The 14,508-nt window shown below is 37.6% G+C and overlaps 1 pseudogene; it reads left to right on the top strand.

Annotated features, from left to right (window-relative positions):
* Positions 1-1,040: 1,040 nt before the first annotated feature.
* The window catches only part of LOC144774020 (uncharacterized), a 41,873-nt pseudogene continuing 28,405 nt past the window's right edge, over positions 1,041-14,508 (top strand).

Here is a 14,508-nt window from a genome sequence, read left to right as displayed (position 1 = left end):
TTGACATGAACAATGATCTGATCACGGATCATTTCATCAGACATAGCTCCAAAATTACAATGTAAAGTTAGAGCTCTTAAAGCCGGGAGAAAATCATCAAAAGATTCTTCTTGTTTTTGGGCCCTAGTGTAAAATTTAAAACGATTCAAAGCAATATTAGCCGTGGGATTGAACCTTTTCTCCAGTCTACCAAGGGCTTCAGTATAAACATTCATAGTATCACCACTATCAGTGGGCACCGATAATTGGGGTAAAGTTCTGAAAATCTCTTGTCCTTCAGAACCTAAACAATGTAGTAAAATACTTTTTTTCCTCTCAGCTCCCATACGTTCCCCATCTATAGCTCTCATATAGTTGAAAAATTCCTCCTTCCACCTTGACCAAGGCATAGGAGGATCACCCTTGACTTGTAAAAATTTAGCAGGAGGATCAAATTGCATTATGATAGAGAGAAAGTTGACTTAAATAAGCACGATATAATACAATAAGAAAAGTCGAAAGAAATTGTCAACAGCATACACACACTGAAAGAATGAACAAAATTCCAAATGGCATATGTAAATGAACTGAAAAGAAAAAAAAATATATATATAGTCAATGTTCCTTGAATTGAAGTAAGAAAAAAAAAAGGGTCTTCCAAAAAGAATATACAGTCAAAGTACTTGTAAAATAAAGTAATGAAATACCAAGGTCTTTAAAAAAAACTGGCTGGTCTTGAATATCGTGTAACGAAAACTGCATCAAAATGAACCCCAATATATGAAATAAATGAACGTACTATAGGCTGCACGGGGTGAAGCGCTGCTCTGGAATGGTTAAAAGGAAATAAAAACACTGCTTCAATTTAAGGTGTTCGCGTTAAAACACGAACATTTTGGTGAGCTGGTTGCTAGGACACAGAAATCAACAAAATGGAGGCACGTTGCGTGACGCGCGTCACGTGATGGTCGCCGCCTGCGCGATGACGTTCTGCTGACGTTTCCTGAAAGTAAACACTGCTCGCACTGCGCAGTGCCCCTCATCTCATGCAAGCTCCGGTAATGGCGTCTCTTAGCTCATGGCAATGGCGCTTCGACAACACAGAAGGAACAGAATGTTTTCCCCTTCCCTCGCTCCTCGAATCAGCAGAACGAGGGCACACAGTGGAAGACGACGCCGGATCAGCTGTTGCCAGGCATCAGGATGACGAGTGGTTGTCAAGCAGGTAAGACGCTATGACGAGTAGACTGGAATAGCGGTGCAGCGGCCAGCATTATTTAAAAGATGCAGACTATGAAAATATAAGTTCAAAGCAATCCAAAGTATTTCCACTAAATGAAAAAATCGTAGGTGATACTTCCTGGTGGAGAGACAGCACGAAAAGTTCTCTCAAAGAATGAGGAGGCAGAAAATCATAAAAAATAATCCAAAATGAACCAAAATTGCAGTAATGGGTCCAAACTCCGCTCCTGTGCTGAAAATGGCTGGAGTAGGGTTGTCCTCGTCGCCAAATTTTGTAATAATCCAAGGAAAAATAGGCTTTCAAGATGATTTATTGTACAGCACAGCATCAAATCCTAGCACAACAAAGTCCAGGTTATAACTGACAAACAGTACAGAATGCTGTGTGAATAAAGCTCTGTTAAGGATACAGAACATGAGAGGAAACATAATAAGGCACGTGCAGTTAAAGGGACAGGATAAATATACATGACACAGTAGCTATGTAGAATATAACACCCGTATTTACCCAAAGTTACTCGTTATTATGTGCTATTGTGTGAGAAGCATAATCCAGCATTTAGATCTATTTTCAAAGTGAAGAATGCACCCTCACATTCAATATGGGCCTTATGGTGCTTTTTGCGCGAAGGTAAATGCATTCTGTTAGACCTAGATTTTTCTAGACTACATAGGGTAGCCTGGCACAGAGCAGCATCAGCTAAACCCCCTCGAGGCTTTGTGTAGTGCTTACAATCTCACCCACAGTAACCCAGTGAATGACCAACCAAAATAATGACACCACACCAGTTTAGAAAAATACCGGTTCCTTTTATAAAGTTCTTTGATGTATCTTTCTTTTCTTTAGAGCCGGGTTTCAGTTTCAGATCATTTAACCTTATCACATTCAATTATTGGTTCATCGCAAAATTCATTTGGCAATTTCAGTATTTCTCTACCCCCAAGTATGAAGGTCACGTTGAGAAATCCCTACAACTTAGAGTTGCAATCTCTTACATTCCCCATCTATTCGGGTTGATAATTTAACAGGCTTCTTTACAATAAATCATATCTGGTATATTACATTTCGCCAGGTGCAGCTCTGATGGAGCGAGATAGAAAACAGAATTCTGTTTAAACTCGTGAAGTCACATTTCCATAACATAAATATTAATATTAACGTCTTGTGGTTTGTTTTACTAATACAACCTAGATTAAACTTTACACATGGGGTTGGTAACATGTGTGCTCATAAACGTGCATAAATGTTGCATCTTTTTGTTCGTGCAAGAATAATAAAATACTTTGTCGTTTTCGTTTTTGTCATACTAAACTGCAGCAGATTTTGAAAGAGCATGTGCTTATTTTGCTTTCCTTGTCTATGTGATGTCATTTCCACTATTCTAGGTGCACATAAGGTTTCATGGATTCATGAAGACTGGTAGATATAAAATGTTGCTTATACGTTGCTTGGTGCTAGGTAACGTTAAACTAATTGGGTGGGTTAATCAATTAGTAAATGAAGGGTGGATACAGAATAAATGACAATTCTTACATTAATACTTTCCTTGTGTTTGTTTTATACTAGAAAATTAAGTTGCCTGCTTTTGGGCCTAGTTTGCTCGAGTTTGCTAAACGATGAATTTAATTCTGCAAGGAGCACGAGATGTCTCTGAAAAAGGAAAAAAAGCTTTCCATCAAGTTGCATTCATTCAGCAAAGATGATGTGCTGTCATTATTCTGGCGGACGTGGCCAAGGTCAAAAACCGGTAGAAAAGACTTTTGCTATGTTGGCATCCGCGGAAGTGCAATGGAGTCAGTCTAAAATGTTGCAAACCAAGGATGTGTTGGAACTCGTACAAGAAAGACAATGGTCCCAAAGAATATGACCGAATGGAAGTTTTGAAATGTAGGTGACATGTCACTTGTCACTCTTGGACCAATGAGACATCGACTTTTGTAGAAAATTTTCCTTTACTTAGATTAGCTAGCATAGAAAGGTATAAAAAGTCCATGCCCTGGGGATGGGCTGGCTGCTGCTTTCTGACTTTCCGATGAGGGCGTTATACTGATGGACATTGCGTGGAGCACGTAAGAACCCTCAAAGAACTTTACTTTATTTCCATTTTATTTAGCTCAGTTAGGGACTTAGGTTTTAGAAATGCTAAACTTATATCTCCTTGCTTAAACTTTATTTTTCATGATACTTTGCAAACATGCTTACTATATTGCTAATAAAATTACATTTATAAATTTATGTTTTGATTTAACTACAATTAGTTAATAAAATCTTACTTTTGAAACAAGCTGGTCTTGGTTATTCAGAAGCGTAGGTTACTATTAGCTAGATGCCATCGCCATGGTGGTCATATAAATAGTTAGGTTTTGTTCTAATAATGTCAACATTTACCGTGGTTGTATATAATGTGTATATAGAGTTGTGAATAAGGTATATATAGATTTAATTTGATCACCTGATTCAGTAGGTCAAATATGTCATGTTTGATTAATGGGTCCATGAGTTAGAATAGTATTTTACGTAACAGATTATAGAGTTGGGTAGCGTTGGTTATGGCATATTTCCTATAGGCCTCTGGATCAATTCTTCTGGTAGCAGAAATTGATGGTTGCTAAGGGTAACCAAGGCGTTGCTATGGTATAGAAATAGGATCGATGTTTAACATATGTTGAGTTAGTTTTCGTGCTATATGTAAATTGTACCGGTACAGATTGTGTGATGAGAAGGTAGTCACGCAAAACATCTGATCTGTTTGTGATATCGTCGTGTATCACAAGTGATATCGTCGTGTATCACGTGTTGTGGTCGTGCAACACAGTTGTTGTGGTCGTGCAACACAGTTTTAGGGCTAGGCGTGAATCTTGTATAGTGAGGATTTTCTAAGAAATTAGAGCAGCATGAGAATAGGGACAAAGCGCCTGTTGTAAAACTCACTGTGATAAGAGTATTAGATATATTCGAGCTTGAGTGAAGGGTAGGGTAATGTCGGTGCATGATTATCTATAAACAGGTGAGAGTCCTGTAGGGGTACATGTTTTATTTCTATAAACAGGTGAGAGTCCTGTAAGGATAACGGCGTTATTTTGCTAACGGTGCATGATTTCTATAAATAGGTGAGAGTCCTATACGGATTTCATGTGTGTTTGAAGTTAGGGAATTTTTCCGTGTGAAAGTGCGTGATTGTTTTGTAAAGTGTGTTCAAGTAGAACTTTCGAACAGTCACTTAGTTGTGCGTTCAGAGGGAAATGAGTTCATATTTTACTCGATAGAAGGGTAGAGTAAAAGTTGCTCTACTGACGAGTGAAAATTATTCTATGAGAATAGCGTTGACTATTCCAGGTTGTGAATACTTGAATGCATGCAAACTATCCTAATTAGAGAAACAGTCAGATGAGTCTTTATTGTCATTGTAAAAGATTAATTTTAACAGAAAAAGTGTTCTCAAAATGGCGCTGTGAAAAGATTTTGTGAAGGAGGGGTAAGCGCAAGGAGTGAGAAGTGAGAAACCGCAGCTACTGTGTACGTCACAGAGCCGCGCTGGGATTGGATGACATACGTCACAAGCCGTGCTCTGATTGGTTCTTGAGTCTCTGACGAACTGTAAGCCGATTGGTGCCTCAGAAAATCTTCATTTTGATTAGTTGAGCAGAAAAGTGACGTAGCTCAACCCTCATTGGCTTGTTGGTGTGTTTCGCGCACGGATTGGTTGTTTTAGCGGAACATCCCGGAAATATTTTACAAACGATTTTATTAATTGGAAATAGCTCGTAAAGATGAGTTATCATTTTAAACACGTTGAGAAAAAGCCAACGTTGTTTCAGAAACTTAAAAATTTTATATCGCCTGACAAGAAAATTGAAACGCGAGGTGGTAAATTACTTCATAAGTACAAAACACCTGCAGGGTATATGGAAGGTGAATATGGTTATCATACGGTATTGTGGTTTGACGCTTGGAAACAATATACAAAGGATGACGGTGTTTTAGTCTGGCCTGATGATGGTTCATTTAATATAAAAGTTTTGAGAAATTTGCGAGAGAAAATGAATGCTCTTAAACCCAAGCCAAGACCAACTCAATTTGAGGCTTTAGTTGAGTGGGAAGATGAAATGTACCAGTTACAAAGGGAAGCAAGTGGAATGAAAAGATCTTCTAAACCTCCAAGTTGGAGGAGAGAGACACATGAAGACAGGATGCGAATGTGGAGACAGGGAAACATGAGTGAGGGACTTTTTGTAATTAGAGAAATGGTTTCAGGGTCTCCTACTGGAAAAGAAACTGAAAAAAGAATTAGTGCTCCTTTGGAAAGTGAATCGGAAGATGCAGTTTTAGAAGAAATATACACTACAGATAAAAAGAATCAGCCTTTCAGACCTCCTAGGTCATGGTCTACACCGGTGGTTTCTACTGAAACTTCACCGAGTGCACCTCCAATGAATGAAGCTCCGAGACTTTATCCAAATAATTGTGAAATTGTTGAAACTCCAAAAAGACCAGAATTTGAAGATGTCCGTAATGAGGGTAGATATTTTTCAGCGACTCCAAGAGCAAGGGAAGCTCCAAAAAATTATGTAAGAGAAACAAGAAATGTTGAGACTGTTGATTCTTCTGAGTATTTAAGATCAAAAGAAGAATTAATTCGACAAATAACAAAAAGCATGGAAGCTGTGACAGTTCCAGTAACTATTGGTCCTGTTCAGCCTGTTTTTGAACAAAGAGAAACTAATAAGACAGGGTTAACTGTTCCTTTAAATGCAGAAATCCAGAAGGTTGCTGAATTTTTTTTTTCAGATTTATCTGAAATAAACTCTTCAACATCGAGAATGCCTGATTTAACTTTTAATGAGGATTTATCTCCAAAAACACCGATGGGTGCAGATTCTGATGCTGAGAGTCCTGAAGTTAGAGTGACCAAACCTAAACTTGATGTCGCAAAATTAAAAGCAAATATTGAGGAATTAATAATTGGCACCATTGGTCCCGACAGTCTAAATTATTATCGAGATGATGAACTACTGTTCATCTGCAAGAGTATGCAATGGAAAATGAAAAATAAATATGATCAGTTGGAAGAACTGGCAGCTGAACTTGAAATTGATGTGAGCAGGCAGAAGAATTTTGCAAAACATTACAGATTAGACTTTTCAGAAAGTGACATTGAGAGTTTAAACTCAATGGGAAGAATAATGCACATAAAGGATCTGATTGTGTACATTAAAAAACTAGGAGAACTGAATAAGTGGAGAGTGAAATGGACTAAAAAGAAGGAAGATGAGAAATTGGAAAAATTGTCAAAACAATTTCCAATGAGAGAGATTGCAGGTGGAGGATATGTTCATGTCCCATGGTCAAGACAGGACATACTACTGTTCACAAATGATTTTCCAAAACTAAGGGAAAAGCCAGTGGAGTGGTATAGGCAAGTGGATAGATTTATCAAAGTCTCAAAAGTTCTGTGGATTGATCTGGATGGATTTTTTGACATAGTTGTCCCATCAGATCTTTGGACAGAATGTAAAATATCCATAAGCTGGCCAAAAACGGAACCTGAGAGGGTTAAGGAAACAGGTGCTCCAAATCCTCTTGTAATGGATTTTTATGAAAAAGTGATTGTTTGGATGAAAAACAAAATTCCACCAAAAGAAGTTGATTGGGTTAAAATAGAAAGAACAAATCAGGAAACAAAGGAATCAGTTCATTCATTTTATGAAAGGTTACTGTTGATTTTTAAACAATACAGTGGCTATGAAAAATTAGACGAGAAGGATATGAGTCATTTTGTCTACAGATTTGTTTATGGTTTAAAACCAGAAATTGCAGATATGATCAGAAATAGTATTGTCGGATGGCAAGCACTATCTGTTGATGACATTTTGAGAAAGGCAAAGTACTGCAGTGACGAGTTGGAAGTCAGACAAAAGAAGCTCAAAGAAAAAGCCATGTGGGCTCAGGTAAAGGTGGCTGAGCAACAGATTGCCAGTCTTGGTAATAAAAACACAAATTTTGTGCAAACTACAAATCCAAACCACCAAGGGCAAGGCAAGTTTAAAAATAATACTTTTGTGAGAAAAATTTATCCAAAAGTTGAAGAGTTGAAACAGAGATTACCTTGTTTTAATTGTGACGAAATTGGACACTGGAAAGACGAGTGTAAGAAACCGCCTAGAAATTTAAAAAGCCCATTATTAAATCCACAGATGCAGAATGATGTTGACCTGCAGCAACAGCTACAGTTGCAACAGAGTCTAAACGAATTGAGTCTTCAACGACAGTTGCAGCAACAGGTAAATCAGCAACCGGTGAATCAAGCGAATAACCGTCAGAATCAGTTGCCTCAGGCACCGTTTCCAAATTGTGGGGGAACACAGAAATATAATGTGGGTGTAGGATTTCAAGGAGAAGATCAGATAATAAAACCGAAAAGACAGAGAGTGCAGAATACTGCACAACAGTTTTTGTTAACAGAAAGTCAAGAGAGTGATTCTGATGATTGTTATTGACGGTGCCCGAGAGAGGAGGAAGAGTGTGTTGTTGGAGCCACTCTTGAAGTTGACCAGTCTGGTCCATTTGTAAATGGAAAAGTTAATGATGTAGACATCACTTTTCTAGTGGACACTGGTGCTACACGTTCTACTGTTAGATCAGTGGAAATTGAAAACCTACCTCTCTCTGGGGATACCATCCAAGTTGTCGGAGTAAGTAATCAACAAATCAGGACTGATTTGACTGATCCAGTACCAGTTGAAATTGGAAATTTCAAAGACAAACACAGATTTGTGGTTTGTAACAGTAGTCCGGTGAATCTGTTGGGCAGAGATATATTGTGTAAAATTAATTGCAGAATATATTGTTCTCCTGAAGGAGTTGAATTACAAACAATGGAAGAAGATGGTTTGTACAGATTGACAATGATGTTGATGGAAACAGAGGAAACAAAATTGTTTCCTGCATTTGAAAAAGAAAATCTGCCAGAAGAACTCAAAGAAACAGTAAAATCTGAAATTTGGGATTTGACTGGGAATGAGATGGGTCTGATGAAACATGTCGATCCAGTCAAAATTACACTGAAGCAGGGAATAGAATTTCCTAATATACCTCAATACAAAATGAAAGTGGAGACAATTGAGGGAGTGATACCTGTGATTGACAAATTCATCAAACAAGGTGTCTTAAAAGAAATTGAGAGTAGCTCTTGTAACTCACCAATTATGGGAATTAAAAAATCAAATGTAACGTATGGGATAGTTCAGGATTTAAGAAAAATTAGCCAAATTGTGGTTCCATGTTGTCCTGTGGTTCCAAACCCAGCAGTAATCTTGTATCAGATTCCACATGATGCTGAATGGTATACTGTCATTGATCTTTGCAATGCATTCTTTACGGTTCCTTTACATCCAGATAGTCAGGAAATTTTCGCTTTCAGATTCCAGACTAGGACCCTCGCATGGTGTAGAATCCCACAGGGGTATACAGAGAGTCCTTCTATCTTTAATGAGCTGTTGAAAAGATCTTTAGAAAATTTGGACTTACCAGGTAGGTCTACGTTAGTGCAGTATATTGACGATCAGTTAATAGCTGCTAAAACGAGAGAGAATTGTGTGACAGACACAATAACACTTTTGAATCATCTTGCAGATGAGGGACATAAAGTGTCTCCAGCAAAATTACAGTTTTGCAAACAAGAGGTGAAATATCTTGGTCACAGAATTGCAAAGGGAAAAAGACAGGTAACAGTTGAGAGAATTAAAATGATTCAAGCAATGCAACCACCCAGAACACAGAGACAGGTTCGAATGTTCTTGGGAATGGTTGGCTACTGTCGACAATGGATAAGTGGATTTTCGGTGATTGCGAAACCACTACAGAGATTGACAAGATCTGATGTGAAAGATCCAATTATTCTCAATGAGGCAGAGATGGAATCTTTTGAAAATCTGAAAAAGAGCTTATGTCAAGCTCCTGCTTTGGGTATGCCGAATTATGAGAAAGATTTTGAACTGTATTGCAGTGAGAGAGAAGGATGTGCATTGTCTGTGTTAATTCAGAGACATGGAAATCTGAAGAAGCCAATTGCATATTTTTCTGCAGTTCTCGACCCCATTGCAAAAGCATTACCAGGTTGTTTAAAAGCAGTTGCAGCTACAAGTGTCAGTCTTGAACAGAGTGAAGGAATCATAATGGGATTTCCTGTGAAAGTTTTTGTGCCTCATTCAGTTGAAATATTACTGACAAGAGGTAAGACTCAACATTTAACAAGCAGCAGATTGACAAACTATGAGAAAATCATACTAGGAGCAGATAATGTTTCTATTTCAAGGTGTTTAAATCTGAATCCTTCAACATTATTGCCTGACTCTGAAATTGTTGATGAAAATGAAGTGGAACATGAGTGTTTGGATGTCATGGAATTTTGCACCAAACCAAGGCAGGACATTAAAGATGTACCTTTGCCTGAATCAGATGTTGTCTACTTTGTGGATGGCTCCTGTCTGAGGACAGAGGGAGGTGTTTTGAAAGCATCATATTCTGTCTGTACAGTTGCAGATGTTGAAGAAGCATCATGTCTGGAAGGAATTCGTTCAGCACAGGTGGCTGAATTGATTGCTTTGATTCGTGCATGTGAAATATCAAAAGATATAAGAGTTACCATCATTACTGATAGTCAGTATGGATACGGGGTTGTACATGATTATGGACAGCTTTGGTCTCAGAGAGGTTATTTGACCTCAGCAGGCTCACCAATTAAAAATGCAGTCTTTATTAAAAGATTAATTGATGCCATACAGTTGCCGAAAGAAATCGCAATTGTTAAATGTGCTGCGCATACAAAAGGAGTGGATTATATCTCAAAAGGCAATGCCTATGCAGATGAGACAGCAAAATACTGCGCAAGAAAAGGTTGTGCATACAATCGGGAAAAGAGTAAAGAAACTGATTCAAATTCATTAATGCTAACAACAGTGGTAGGAACATGGAATGAAATCAGAGATTTACAAAATGAAGCAGATGATGAGGAAAAAGATCTATGGTTGCGATCAGATTGTAGACCACGTGATGAGGATGGAGTGTGGGTCTATAAAGATGGCAGAGTAGTTTTACCAAATTGTTTGATTGCTGACATGGCCAGATTGTATCATGGCCCAGCTCACCTTGGAAGGGATTCCATGATCAGACTTTTCCGAGAGACTTGGTTCAACACTAAATTTAGAACCATTGCAGAGTCTTTTTGTCAAAGGTGTTTGTCATGCCAACAAATGAATCCAAACAGAAAATCAGTTGTGGGTACAGGGATAATTGGTCGAGAAGGTGGTCCCTTTACCAGATTACAGATGGATTTCATTGAAATGCCTCTACACAATTGTTTGAAATATGTTCTTGTGATTGTTTGTTTGTTTTCAAGGTGGGTGGAAGCTTTCCCTACACGACATTGTGATTCAATCACAGTGGCAAAATTGCTACTGAGAGAGATCATCCCAAGGTACGGTTTTCCAGTCACTATTGAGAGTGATGGAGGAAGCCATTTTGATAACAAACTGATGAAGCTGATATGTGAAGCATTGAGCATTGAGCAGAAAATACACTGCGCATACAGACCAGAGGCATCTGGGGTGGTTGAGCAGATTAATGGAACAATTAAAAACAGAATTGGAAAAATGTGTCTAGAGACAGGTGTAAAGTGGACTGATGCTCTTCCACTTGTTTTAATGTCACTGAGAAGTACGCCTGATAAAAAGACAGGTTTAAGTCCTCATGAAATACTGATGGGAAGAGTCATGAGACAGGCTTTTGTACCTGTAGGCAAATTATTGAGTATAAATGACAGTGCTATTTTGGATTACTGTAAAAGGTTATCTGATATAGTGACTTCTGTGTCTAATCAGGTGGGAACTGAAGCACAATCAAATGAGAAAGTCCTAACACATGATTTGAGACCTGGTGATTGGGTCAGAACAAAAGTACATCGGAGAAGAAATTGTCTGGCTCCTAGGTGGCAGAAGCCTAGACAAGTAATTCTGGTTACTACAAACGCAGTGAAATGCAGAGGATTGAAAAGGTGGATACATCCTAGCCATACCATTCCAGTGCCTACTCCTGAAAGTTCTGATGTTGAAAGTGATACTACAGATGATTCTGATTCAGAAGTAGAAATTGAAATAAATCCAGAGACTGAAGATCGACAGGGAAGTCGACATCTGGAACCTGTGCCTGTGAATGAAGGATTAGTATCAAGAAAAAGTTCTGAAATAATTGAAATAGATTCTGGAGAAGAAGAGAATCTATCAGAAGGAAAATCGACTGAGGAGTCAGTCAAGAAGATTAATGGAGTAATTTCCATTGAAGACAGTGAGGCTGAACCGAAAGAAATTTCTGACCAGGAGAGTATCGAAAAGCAGAAGTTAAGCTCTGAAGTAAGGAACAGAAGTCCAGATTCTGGGAAGTTGGAGGTAATTGAAGAGGAGGAGGAAGACGAATTGCCGAGTACCAGTGCTGGAAGACAAAGTGTTCCTGAAGGAGTGAAACTGCCGAATAGAGAAGTTCCTGAGTCAATAATTGAAGTTTCAGACAGTGATACTGGAGAAAGTGATGTGGATGGTGAAAACAGAAGTCCAAAGAAAAGATCTTGGAAGTCTGAGTTGAAAACTTCGGAACCAAAGAAAAGGTTTGTGAAGAAAGCAGATTACTGGCCTGGTGGAAGATTGAGAGTTAGGTTGATAAAGAAACCGAAGGACCAGGTGGAAGAAATCAGTAGTCAAAAGGATTCTGAGAAGGAAGTTGGAGTTGGAAGGAAAATTGAAGTTATAACAAGAAAAGGGAAGAGGATTGTAAGGCCAAATCAAAATACAAGTCGCCTGAGTGGACTTATCTAGTAATTCCACCTGTTATTGATATTTACGATAATAGTCAAGAAGAAGAAGAAATTGAAGAAATCAGTGACAATGATTAGAGTACAGAAATTGTAATTGGGTTTTAGTTTTGGCAAAAGGCTGAAGAAATCTTGTTAGGTGACACAAGGTCGAAGAAAAGTTGTTTAGTTGAAGAAAATTCATTTGTGACATAAGGTCGAAGAAATACTGTTAGGGTACTTTAAAAAAAAATATATATATATTTTAAAAGGGGGGTGTAAATAAATAATTATTTTATTCTTTTAGTTAAAATTTAAAATAGTTTTGTTTAATTTTTTCTTTTTAAGGCAAAACTAATCAAAGATGCCTTATGTTATGGAACAAAGTACTTCGAGATGTTCCATTTTTAAGAGATGCTGTAAGATGACTCTGGTGTGTCTGCTCATTTTAATTCTGCTCTGGGTAGTTTTAGCTGTTATTATTCCATTTGAATATAACAAAGGTTTTCACAAAGTTAACATGACAAGCAAAGCTTCAGTTAGTCAAAATAAAATTAGTGCAACTGGCAAAGTTATTGATCATCAGCCTAATGTTAATCAGGATAATTCTATTAGTGATTTTTCAAGCAATACATTCACAAAGCTTTTGAGTGAATACGTCAAGGTAATGGATGCAAAAGACTGTTATGTCTGTGTCAAGTTACCGGCTTCCGTTTCTGAGGGAGTGACATACAATATGCTTCCTCTTACATATGGTGTAACGTGCAGTGTGTTAGCTAGTCTGTTCTATCAGACTGGACGCTTAGAATACTATTATTCAGATTTTGACGAGATTTTTGCTAATTTAAAAATTGAAGGTGCTTTGAATAAGCATAAGAGAGCCAAACAGATGAGGGAATTTTTCCTTGTGACTAATGAACTTACCTATGAGTATGCTTACAAAAATAATTTAACTTGCAAATTAAGTGCTGAGGGAAATAAGTTTTTGAACCTGGTTGAAGAAAGGAGAGCAATTTACAAAAGAAATGAGATAGTCAAGCAGACTAAATCCAGGTTCTGGCAGAAAGAAGATGGGAAGCTTAATGGCAGAATGCTTGATATTGTTGCAATTCACATAGACAAACCAGTTAGTGGTAAGCTTTGCATTAGAAGAGACAATACACTTTTTGATAACTATTTTGTGGGTGCGAGTAATTGTGAAGATACTTATCAGATCATGGGAGGTTGGGGATTCAAAGGTGGAAAGGATCCAATTTTCCCTGGGATATATTTTGTGTGTGGTGACAAAGCTTATTATAACCTTCCGGACCATTGGTACGGAACCTGTTATGTTGGGATTGTGTTTCCTAAGATATTTCATGTTGACAGAGATTCAGAGGGTTTGTTTAAAATTCATAACCATGTAAATAGAGTTAAAAGAGAATCTTTTACAGAAGTGATGGGAGATATTTTTCAAGCAGTAATACCTATTGTAGGTATAACCCTGAACTCAGGTAGGATCAGAAAATTGTCCACAATTGTTGACAGATTGTCAACAGACACAGCTGATGGTTTCCAATTAGTAAACGTTGAGGTCATTGCAATTAGATCCATGGTAATTCAAGATCGCCTTGCTTTAGACATACTCCTGGCAAAAGAGGGAGGAGTCTGTGGCATATTACATGTGCAACATTGTTGTACCTATATCCCCGATGAGAGTAAGAACCTTGAGATGTACATTAAAAACATCACAGAGATGCATTCAGAAATAATTCCGTTAGAGGAGGAAGATTTTTCAGAAAGACTTTCAAAAAGATTCCAAGCAATCAAAAATTGGTTTCATGACATTGGAAGTTCAGTTCTTGGCAAGATATTGGCACCTTTGATTGTGATTATATTCATTTTTATTTTGACAAAAATTGGTTGTTTGTTGCATAAGAGAAAGAGACAAATGAAAGAGAAGAGAAGAATTTATAAACTCAAAAAAGAAGAGGAGAGAGAGATTGAGTTGCAAGAATTACACCGAGCTCGTTACGATAATTGTAAGGATTTTGCAGAAACAGACTTTTAGAAATACTGACACAAATGAATTTGAATCATTTTCCAGACAAGTTTAAATTTCAAAATTTTGGGTGGTGGTGTGGTGATTTGTTAATCACCAGATGAGGGAGTTGATGGAGCGAGATAGAAAACAGAATTCTGTTTAAACTCGTGAAGTCACATTTCCATAACATAAATAATAATATTAACGTCTTGTGGTTTGTTTTACTAATACAACCTAGATTAAACTTTACACATGGGGTTGGTAACATGTGTGCTCATAAACGTGCATAAATGTTGCATCTTTTTGTTCGTGCAAGAATAATAAAATAATTTGTCGTTTTCGTTTTTGTCATACTAAACTGCAGCAGATTTTAAAAGAGCATGTGCTTATTTTGCTTTCCTTGTCTATGTGATGTCATTTCCA

The sequence above is a fragment of the Lissotriton helveticus genome, chromosome 8, assembly GCF_964261635.1.
Source record: "Lissotriton helveticus chromosome 8, aLisHel1.1, whole genome shotgun sequence".
Lineage (NCBI taxonomy): Eukaryota > Metazoa > Chordata > Amphibia > Caudata > Salamandridae > Lissotriton > Lissotriton helveticus.
The sequence above is the reverse complement of the archived record's forward strand: the minus strand, read 5'-3'. Positions and strand labels throughout refer to the sequence as shown.